Source organism: Porites lutea, chromosome 9 (assembly GCF_958299795.1).
Source record: "Porites lutea chromosome 9, jaPorLute2.1, whole genome shotgun sequence".
In the NCBI taxonomy this organism is placed as follows: Eukaryota; Metazoa; Cnidaria; class Anthozoa; order Scleractinia; family Poritidae; genus Porites; species Porites lutea.
Genome location: NC_133209.1, coordinates 14926847 through 14938679, shown reverse-complemented (window position 1 = coordinate 14938679; position 11833 = coordinate 14926847).

The following is an 11833-nucleotide window of genomic DNA, read 5'->3' as shown; positions in this document are numbered from 1 at the left end:
AAGTTGAAATCGGTTTCTCCAATAAGGCACTTGTGGATTGCAATGCAGCGATGAAAAAACCTTCTTGTGGACAGTGACTTCAGAATTAGACTCTTCAGTGCTTGAGTTGACGAGCTTCGGGGTGGTTGCCCCAGCATAACTTTAGCAGCTTTATTCTGTAGAATCTGTAATTCTGACATGATGGTGTCATTGTTCTTGTCCCCCCATATAACGTCTCCGTAATCAAAAAGAGGGAGGATTAGGGCATTGTACAAGGCAACTCTAGCTTGTAGCGGCAATAGATTCCTGATTCTCCTAATTAGGCCTATTCTCTGATTAATCTTTATGCTGATAGCATCGACATGATCTGCCCAGGGCATAGACTGTTGAAGCGTTACGCCTAGGTATTTGAATGATTGTGTTCTTTCAATACTAGTGCCCTCTACTTTAACCGAAATGCCTTGAATACGATTCAGTTTCTGAGAACTTCCAAAGATAACAATATTACATTTGGATATATTTAGTGTCAGGAGATTTCTAGAGAACCACTCAGACACTGTCCCCAAGTCAGCATTGATGTGATGTTCAAGATCACTAACGCTTTTGGATGAGTAATAGAGTACAGTATCGTCTGCATAAAGAATAATATCGCTTGCCAGATGACAGTCCGGAAGATCATTCACGTAAATTAAAAACAATAAAGGTAAAATTTGTACGTGAATGGAATGGTCATCTAGAAATTTTTAGCCTTCCTCAAGTAATAGAAAATTCTAGGCAATACTTGCTTCTCCGAACAGATATTTTACAGAAAACAGTCGTTGGGTGCCCCTGCTGGTTTTCAGTGTCACACCATTCAAAATAGATCAAAATAAAAATCAAAAAATAGATAAAGTCCAGAATCTGGGAAATGAAAGGAGGTACATATACAAAGACCCTCGCCAAGATTCAGGTCAGAGGAATATTTCGTATACGAGATATCCGAAGAAATGTTTTACCCAAACTTATAGGGATTTGTATGGAGACGCCATGCTGGTGTCCACCTGGATGAGCTCCAACATGGCGGACGGAAACCAACAGAAACATCTGTTACCGACTTTTGCTAGAAAAGCGTGAATTTATTCGTCGAGAAACGCATTAACATTAAAGTAATACTTTTTCTAATACACGAACTGTTTAAATAGCAAAATGTCCGGAAATAAGTCATTTTTTTAACCTAAATGACAGCTCTCTTGGCCGTCATGTAAATGTCGCGTCACGCAAATCTTAGAAATTCAAGCGTACTCTATCACAAAACCAAGAACCCTTTTGAAGCGAAAATTTGGAAGAAAACTAGTGATCAGCTGCTCTAATGCATCGTGAAAGTAAAATCGCGGTAGGATATATAGTTTTTTAGTTTGAATTTTAGTGACGTCATGTGAAAACCAACAATAATCCGTGACCTAAACTTAGGTCAATGATATCATTAACCGTACGTACACATGCTGGGCTCGACCTTTTTTCCTTTCATCGCTCCCAATGTTGACCAAACGAGCTTTAAAAAAAACCCGAGATCAACAACACTGGCAGGAAAGAAGGGAGGAACTAGGGTTCCGTGACCCAGGTTAGGTGCATTTGTAATTGTATTTGCATTTTTGGGTTTAATTTTTCTGCACTTAGCATTAATTACAAACACATATTAATTACAGAAAATGGAATAATACTTAGTAGGAGAGGGGCACATCTACGTTACGTGTCCTTGATTGCTGCCATAGACCATAGCTGAAAGTGTGCGTAGAATGAACTAATTGTTAGTGGTTTGCAACCACGAGACAAGTAAAAAAAGAGTGCCATGTTGGTCGACTAAACACGCAAATTTTTTCACGGTTTTTGCCTGAAAAAAGAGTTAAGTTCTCACCGGTGGGAAGCGCTTTGTTCTTGCCATCCAGCGTATTAAAACTCGACCGTTGTGAAGTCAGTTGCGAAGGCAGCAATAGAGACCCTTCCACGTTTTTTTAAACTGACTTTTGATAAAGAGCAGCAAGCGAAAATTCATCGACAGTGCTGGAAAGAGGGTCTTGAGGGCCAAGTTTAAAGAAAGGTACGATACGCAAAAGGAGAGTGAATATATTGCCACCTTTTGCTGTTCATTACGAGAAAATGCCCATTCATTTGCTTGAAACGGCGACCAACAGCGTGAAAATACATTCATTAGCGCGAAAAAGCAAACATTTGCGCTTAAATCAGATTCAATAACGATTTTTGCATTTTAATCATCATTCAATAACATTTTTGGGCATTCATTTCCCGGGAGGGGGAGGGGGGCATACGAAAGGGGTGGGGATGCTTGTCGTCTCGCTTAGGGGTGTAAATTTCGATTTTTGGTCTCACGTAGGGTGTTCTGGGCAAAACGCCATCATATTTAGCCGTGAAAGTCTCGTTTAGGGTTGCATTGGAGTTTTGAAAACCGGGTTAGCAAAAATTTTGAAATTTTACTCAACTTGCCCTGCCTAATAGTTTGTTTACTCTGTTGTTTGCTTATGTCCTCGTTTGTTTTTGCTTGTTTTGTGGTTAGGGATTTGTGAGAAGTGGATGTGGACAGAATTACTATCTAACTCCCCCTTTTTTTTGTCCCTACCCAAAATTCTCTCTTTGATACAAGTGGACAGTTATTTGAAATCAGTGCGCGCCTAAAGCTGGTTTCGGTGCCGTTGAGCAGTTTACTTTTAGATATTGGTCACCTTGAGAAAAGTTTCCCGGAGAGCATCATGTAAAGCTCTGAGATGGGACAAAGTTATTATGATTCGCAGAGTCTGCATCGTCTAATATCGTATCATATTCTCGTTTCATTTGGCTAAACGGATCAATCACCCTGATCCGGGCTGAGACAGAAAGGTACGATATTGTTCGCTTTTCTAAGGTGAACAGGCTCTTAGGAGTCAAATGAATTAGAGGAAAATTGCAGGTGAACTTTGACCCAGGCCAAGACTTAGTTTTTTTTCGGGTGTGACAACAACAATACTGTTTCGTCGGTGTTTAGCTTGTAAAAGCAACTCTCGACTTAGGAAAATTGGACCTAGGTCTAGTTTCAGCGGGCTCTAATGACATTGAACTATAGGCTGATTTTAGCAGATAAGAAGGTGATAATTCGTGCACTGTGTTTCATTCGGCTGCGTATAAAAGTGCGACGGGGACAAGGGGACGGGGACATCGGGACGCGTGTGTGGGAACTTGGGGACGCGAGACGAGGGACTTGAGGACATCAAGTATGGGACGTGAGGACGTGTGGGACGAGGACGCGGGGGCGTCAAATACAGGGACGCGGGATGTGAATAATTATCGCAAAAATTGGAGGTAAATGCCAGGTATCGGACACTTTCCTCGTGAATATGTTTTGGTGAAGGTAACCCACCCTGACCTCCTTAGGGTTCCTCCAGAAGCGAAGACTCGGCGAAGACCCCTGCATTGAAGAAAGTGAAACCGTTGTCCTGGTCTTCTTACTGATGGAACATTGGAGCCCAAAGCATGGTAGAGTGGGTTGCGGTTGCCCAAAACTATGTAAAGGGGGGTGAACAGCATTCGATTCCAAATAAATTTATGATCAAGTGGCATAAGCGAGCTTCAATCCCGAAGTGTTAACTCCGAAATCCATCGCCTGTACCACTAAACCACGAGGGATTCAACTATTCAAGCAATATTTATTTTGTTCTAAATATATTTTTAGTGGCAAACCTAACAGTAAATGCTTGCTAACAGTACTTAAAGGTTGATTTCCACTGACGCGTTTTTGGCTATGCACGTTAACGCAAGTAAATTTTAATCATGTAAATGACTAAGATATTGGAAAGATATAAATTCTTGAGATTAGACGTGAAGTTGAGCGAGATTCTACTTTTCACGCTTACGTGCGACCTGTCATACATTGCCTCTATCTTATTTGAGAACACAAATTTTCACATACGTAGGGATGGAAAAATTACGTGACAGAGGAAAATAACCCTAACCCTAATCACGAGAGGCAGTGCGCTTACTCCTATTGTAAAGACATATTTTGTGTAAACATCATAAGGTGTCCAATGTGGTTTTGGAAGATGGAATCTAATGTTGACCATAAATAACGCATTTTCACGAAGAAAGAGATATCGCATTTACCTCCAATTTTTGCGATAATTATTCAAATCCCGCGTCCCTGTATTTGACGTCCCCGCGTCCCCATCCCACACGTCCTCACGTCCCATACTTGATGTCCTCAAGTCCCTCGTCTCGCGTCCCTAAGTCCCCACACACGCGTCCCGATGTCCCCGTCCCCTTAGCTTGTCCCCGTCCCACTTTTATACACAGCCGTTTCATTCAGTTTCTTGTCTATTCCATGCGAAATCCTGTTGTTTATCGGACCGCGAAAAAAGTTGTGTTTTGCTAACTATTTAAGTTGTTATGTAAGCCTTAACCAGGCACTCTTTCGCTGCAGTTCACTCAACTTAAAAATTTCTAGACTGAAATGACACCGGTTTGGAACTTCGCGAAGTCAGATTACTGAATAAATGTTCTAAAATTTGCGTCATTTTAAATTTGGACTCGTTGGAATGCTTCTGGGGACCATTAACTTACTGCCCGGCGTCAGATAAACGCTTTTAATCGGCCTTATGCAAAAATCTATTTTCAATTAAACAATACCAATTCACCCCCCCCCCCCCCCCACCGCCCCAAATTGGCCGGAATTGGTTTAAAGAATCACGCCGTACTAGAGATCTTTCAAATAACTTCAACACCATATGCTAATGAGTCACAACAGTAGAAAGATCCACAAAACATGCAAATGATCTTTTCGACGCACGGGTAGACTTTTTGTTTTTTTTTTGTCTGGTACTCTCCATGCGGCCTCGCGGCATTTATGGGGCAGTGCAGCACGATTTATTTTTTTACCAGCGAGTCAAAGATCGTAGAAAAAGTTAAAATAAAACCTGGTTGGGGCTTCAAAAGATACTTTAAGCAGACGGAAAATGCACTTCATTTTTGCAAACGCTTTAAGATGCCGACATTTTCCCAATTTTCCCCCTGACATTTTTTTTGAAAACTCAGCGGCATCTCACATACGTAGACATTATTTTTGAGACTGAAGGATCGAAAGAATTCAATTTTTGAAAAGATTTTTATTTTGCCATATCTGCAAATTACTTTGTTACAGAAGCATCAACTCACGTATGTTTCCATATATCAAAATCGGTCATCATTCATCATCAAACACTGACCGGCTGGAAATTTTATGAACAACGAGAGCATCGTCGTTCTACCCAAAGGGAATCGTCGATAAAAAGGATTACACGAATTGTTTTCCAGAACCTCCAAAAAGCTAAACAGCTGACTGCCACGACAAGTACGAGCAAGAAGGCGATGTCACAGACTATTGTGGATAACAGGATGTGATACGCAAAGAAGTTAACAGAAGAGCGAAAATCCGCGAAATTTACTCTCCCTAATCTTCCTGAGCTCCGTCATAACAAAGATGGCGGTTACAACAGTACGAACATAAGCAAGCAGCTTTCGCCCGGCCAAAATACTCCTGCACTGCAGGCTAAGATAGTTCCGGCACCGATGCCGATGCTGACCTCCCAGGGGAAAGCCAACCGCGCACCACCTGAGCCAAAACACGACAAACATGAGAAAAAGTGCTTCAGGAAGCGAAAGTGGACATCGGAGGAGGCGCACATGGAGATGCGTGGCAAGAATGTGAAAATGATCAGTAAGATAGAACAAATCCTAAATAAACTCGATAGCAACAGTAGCGACGAGGACTAAACATGCAAAATATTGAACTGCCAATGTTCTTTTGTCCATTTTTTTTCAGTTGATAGTATTTGTAAGCGAAAACTCTGAAAATAAAATGTTTTTTGTCACACAATTCGTCTTTTATTTGATGGTTTTATTCGTGCGTGCCGCAAATAAAGGAAAAGCTACCCATGCGAAAACACCCCGAGTATTTTACATATTTAGTGGACTTTTGCACTATAGTGGCTCTAGTTGGAGTTATGTGAAAGATCTCTACTTCTCCACTGCGTTTTCGTCGACAGCTTCGGCTATACATTTACCCTAGACGGCCAGAAGTCATGGTGGGGCGCGACAGGGAGTGGAGGGCGTACCGCTAAGAGTGCGGCCAACGAGGACGAAACTTAACTATGACCATGGCAATATCACCAATGAAATGTTCTCCTCGGAAGCTGCTGGAGTAATGAATACTGTGTCGGTTTTTTTTCTGGCACGGGCGAGGAAAAAATGGATCCCGATAAGTCGGTGGTCTTTGCGTATGACGGGGTGCCAGCACACCTAGATTTGGCCATTCCCGCTCCATTATCTATACAGCTTATGCTTTCCCCCTCGACATCGTTGAAAAGGATTTAAGTTGTCTGAAAGCGATACCAAAGGCTGACATCTCGAGTCCGGAAATTTAAAGATGTATAAAAGGAACTAGGGGAAAGCCCTAGCAATCCCACAAGCGGAGTTCGGAAACAACAACTGCAGTGCTTGAAGCTCTGCGCCGAAACATGACATTGTAACCTCAGCTAAATGTGCTAAGGGGTACCATTTCATGCAAACCTACCTCCCAAAATGTTTAAATAGCGAGGTTTTTGAGGGATATACATTTAACGGACTGAAATTCGGGCCAAATTTGTTTGAATTTCTATTGTTTAATTGAAAATCGTTTTTTGTATATTAAATGTAAAGAACACTCAATTGGTTATACAAGCGCATTAATGTTTGTCTTATCCATCCTTAGGTTGTCCAGGAATGCTATTGAATTGCAAACAGTGTCATAAAAATGTTAATGAATAGTGTTTGCACTTTAGTGTATGTCAGTTTTTCATATCGACTTTCAAGATGGTGTTAATGGCTTTGATGTTGGCGTTAATGAAAGTATATTTTTCCCTTTTGTATGACCAGTGACCCATATGAATGCCCCAAAGTGTTGTTGAATGTTGATTAAAATGCAAAAATCGTAATTGAATTTGATTTATGCGCAAATGTTCGTATTTTCGCGCTAATGAATGTATCTTCGCACAATTGGTCGCCGTTTGACGCAAATGATTGCGTACTTTCTCGGATCGCAATGAACAGCAAAAGGCGTATTTGGAAAAAAGAAAACAACAACTTAAGAGGCGTAGTCTTCACAGACTATATGCTAATAACTTCTCCGCGAAGCCTGGAAACGATTCAACTGTTTCCTTGGTCGTTGCAAATACCGCTTCATGATACAAGCGCCCTCCTTTACTGTTTTTCTCTTACCAGGGCACTGGTTATCTGACCTCATGCTTACATGCCATGCCTTCCATGACCCTCCTACAAAGCCCTAAAATCCAACCTTAAATTGCGGTACTTAATGTGATGTACTTGAACAGTATCAAATAACTACTGTCTTGTAGGGCTCCAGAGCTTTTTGAAGTGCCATCACACTGTGAAATTGATGAGAGAAGTGATGTGTGGTCACTAGGTTGCACTCTGTACGCCATGGCTTACGGTGAGTCACAAATTTTTCAAGACTTCAGTAGTTAGTTCTCAGTTACCTATTATTTACTAAATCGGTTAAAAACCCATCGGCTATCTGTAAAACGTTAAGTACATTTCGGGGATCTCCCCAGAAAAGCTCAAGAGAGCTGGCTGAGATCCCTGGTCATCCTACTCGTTGTTTTTATTCAAGCTACGGTGACTTAGACGCATTTGAAACTTTATTTCTAATTCGTTTTGGAAAGAAAACTGTTGGTACCTTTCTAGGCATCGCCTGCAATTGTTATGATCTCTTATATTTGCACAGACATTATCGTATCGAAAGCAGATTTTTGAAATATGGTCAGGAAACGAGCCGCGGCTTTTCAAGTTTGAAGCAACCAAGAAAGTTAAAAGTTCAGGACTTGTACGGTAAAAAATAACTATTTTTAAACATGGATTGATGCATGGTAGTCGACTCAGGCACGTAGGGCCAGCTGTGGTACCACGGTTTGAAACGTGCGGAAAGAGAGTGAAAAAACAAGGTTTCATCCACCGTTAACTGTTTTTTTCTGCTTTATCAACGCGCACTTTGTCGGGTTTCTAGTTGAAGTTTTCTCCGGACCGAGTCGGTGTTTTCCCTTTTCGGCGCTGACTCTCTTTCCAGGTCTGTTCACTGTGCCCCTGATGAGAATGACAGACCTTCTGAGCAGACTAAAAATTTTTAAATTAACATCAGTCTATGTTCCTGTCTATATTAGTGAGCTCACTAGAACTTAATAACAGTGTAACATAGCTATTTATCTATTTAGTTCTCGTACCATAGCTAAATGAGTATTTACCACTTACTTAATGCTATACATCCTTATCAAAAATAACTAACGTATTTGTGGCTATTTTTCCCGCAGCTCTGATGTAGTTTACGCTCAATGAACTAATGTGTGGTCATTGAACTACTGGTGTGGTTATTGATCTGTTGTGTACTTATTGCACTGCTGTGTGGTTATTGAACTAACAAAAACAAAAAGGAGAAAGAAGAAAAATTAAAAGAAAAAGCAAATGAGTTAAAAAAAACCACAATGGAAGCCAAACGGGTGGCTGCCCAGCTCCAATTTATGGCCGGGCGGCTTGACCGTTTGGCAAACCACGTACTTTCAGAAATGTCAAAGTGAAGAATAAATAGTGTCGGACATTAAAGTAAATTTTAAGGCAGTCAGGTATAAGTTGATTTATTGCATAATTATTCGTCATGTTTTCACTACAACAATAGAAAACAAAATTTTTCCGTGTAATGATTCGTATATTTTATCTCTAAGAAAATTTTTGCACAACTTGTAAGACCAACATATGCGTTTTCAATAAATACAGAGCCCAAGTGTTATATATTTTGTGCTGCAGTAGATAAGCAATTCGTGTAATCTCTTGTGAAGGATAAGTTATCCTCTTATTGCAAGGTATGTGCCCCATCGTGTCGTCCTCCACTTCCTCTGTTGCTCCTCTCTTTAATCAATCGCTCCTCTCTCTATCTATCACTCAGATCTTGGTCCATAAATCCCCTCTCCTATAACAGCAATCCTATATCTTGAAGCGTTGTTTTTGCTCAACATCCCTCTAGTTTCCCCTTTTTTGGAACAGGCAGCTGAATTAAAAACAGAAAATAATGTTACTATAGGTTCTTAATACACATTTCCCCTTATTCTCCTAAGTTACAAGTTAACAAATATTGCATCCCTCTAATACCCTCTTTTTTGCTGAGGCAGCTGAATTAAATCAAAAATAGTGTTATTAAAAGTTCTCATTACCCATTTCCCTTAAATCCCCTAAATTAAAAAGTTAACAAATATTGCCACCCTGTTCCCCACCCACAAAAAATAAACTCCTTATAACCGAGCAGTCTAAGATCAGAAAATATAATAAACCCCTTAAAACCAAGCAGTTTAACAAGCTCTATACAGCCGTGAAAGCAATCTAAAATTGGTTTCTATTCATGCCAAAACAATGACAAGGGTACGTAATGGGTACTGCAATGAACCACCGTATAGTCTTGGGGCAACACGGGTTTTGCTAAGCTACACCTGATGTTGGCTACCTCGAGCCTACTGGGAAGATACCACAAAACTACACAAGCAGGATGACGGAGCGCTGTAAACAAGCCCCCCCCCCCCCCCCGTAAAATGATGCACTGAACTGTACATTGAAATTACAAAAGCAGGATGTTGGAGTGTTATAAACAAGCCCCTCGCAACATGGTCAATTTTGAAAGAACGAGACGTGATAGAAACAAATGTGAAAAAATTTTTTCAAAAACTCAATCGGTTGGAGAGTTATTAAGCTTTGATGTTTGAATTTCCCGCCATTTTGTTACTATTTTAGAAACATAAGGACATTTAAGGATGCTATATCTCCTAAACCAATTGATCTTTTTCAAAAAATTTTTCACATTTGTTTCTACCACGTAACGTTCTTTCAGAATTGTTTATTTTTGTTGCCATATCTTGAAATTTTAATTTTGCTGTCAATCTTGCGACGTCATTTTCCCGCCAAAAACCGTTAAAATCGAAAAACAAAAAACCTAGGGTTTTTTGGAATATAGAATTCTACCATCCTGCCAAGTTTGAGCTCAAACGAATAAAAAATGCAAAAGTAGTTTCTAGCTTGCAGCTTTTTGCATGTATCCTGGCCCACCGTAGAACAATTTAACGACGTTAAAAACTATCATAATACTCTTTGTTGACCCTTCGTTGTCGCTTCAAAATTTTGCATAAACATTGGTCAGCATTATTTTCAATTTCTCTTGGGGCGATTGTAAGTCCCAAGAGAAATTGAAAACAGTCATATGCAAAATTTTGGAGGGACAACAAAGAGTATTATTATTATTATTATTATTATTATTATTATTTGTATTAATTTTCCTCTTTTTTAAAGTGATTTTCTTATTAAGAATGCAATCGACCTTGAAAATAGTTTGTTTTGTTTTGCTTTTTAAAATCGAAATGGATTGTTCTAATTGAAATGAAATGTTTTTAATTCGAATTTTTTTTTTAATTAAATGAATATTTTGTAATCAAAACTAAGTGTTTTTTTTTAAAGGAATTGTAAATAGTGTTTTGACGGAATCGTTTTGTTCAAAGTGAATTTATTGTAAGCAGGATTTTAATAGTTAGCATTGGAGCGCGCTCCTATGCCTAAGGGGATCGAGAACCCCGAGAAGGAGGAACTTTGCCGTTAAGGAAAGGGATCTAGAAATAGAGAAGGGTCAAGCAGGACTTCCCTAGACTCAACAGCTATAGATGCTTTATTAATTGTCTTTATTTTATTTTATTTTTTTAAACAGTTGAAAGAAACTTTTGAATTTTAGAGGCTGACAGTTTTTTTTTATTGAAATGAAATGTTTTTAATTCGAATAAATTTTTCTTAGTAAATTAACTCTTTCTAAGCTAAATTAAGTGCTTTTTAAATCGACAAGGATTGTAAATATTGTTTTGAATGAATAGTTTTTTCTTTTTTTCAAGCAAATTAATTGTAAATGGGATTTTAATAGTTAGCATTGTTGTCAATAAAATTTTTTCATTATTAATTATTATTATTATTATTATTATTATTATTATTATTATTACTATTATTATCAAGTTCACTCTTCACTCTACGCAGGTGTTAATGGTTTTCTGAATCCCTCAATTATAACTGATGAAAATTATTGTCCGGATCTTCTTTTCTTAATCCAGTCCAAGTGCCTATATGTTCTAGAATTAACAGTTGGCTTCGAGTCTAACCTTAATAACAATATATAGTGCGTAAAAAAGAAAAATATCTGAACTTGGTCAAAGACGAATGAGCACAAATTACAGATGTGTGAAATGTGTAAACCTATCCATGAGCTCCCTTGGTTGTCGTTTTCTCCCACGAATGCTCAACCTCGTCCCCCGGGCTTTTCCCTTAAAAAAATGGGAAAAGCCCTGGGGAGGAAGCTGACGAATGCTCTACGTTTTTAGACACGATCGATGAATGACATTGGCATTACAATACAAATACAATACAATACCCTTTATTTAATATGGTCAATGTTCTCAGCTAATTAGGCTTTACAGGCATGCCAAGCTACTTTACACACATGTCATTGACAAAAAGAGAAAAAGCAGCAACATAAAAAATTATAAATATAGCCATTAGATCAACATTTTTGTCATCTTTTTTTGTAGACTTTTAGGAATTGGGATAGCCCAGACTTGATGCGATTTTGATTTTTTTTGAATTTCATTTTTTTTTTATGTTTTGTAATTCTAGCTAGAGTTATGAAAACTGGGTTAGCAAACATTTTGTAATTTCTCTTAACTTCCCCTGTCTAATAGCTTCTGATAGCGAATAGCGTCTAAGGTGAACACTAAGTCTTGGCCTCGGGAAC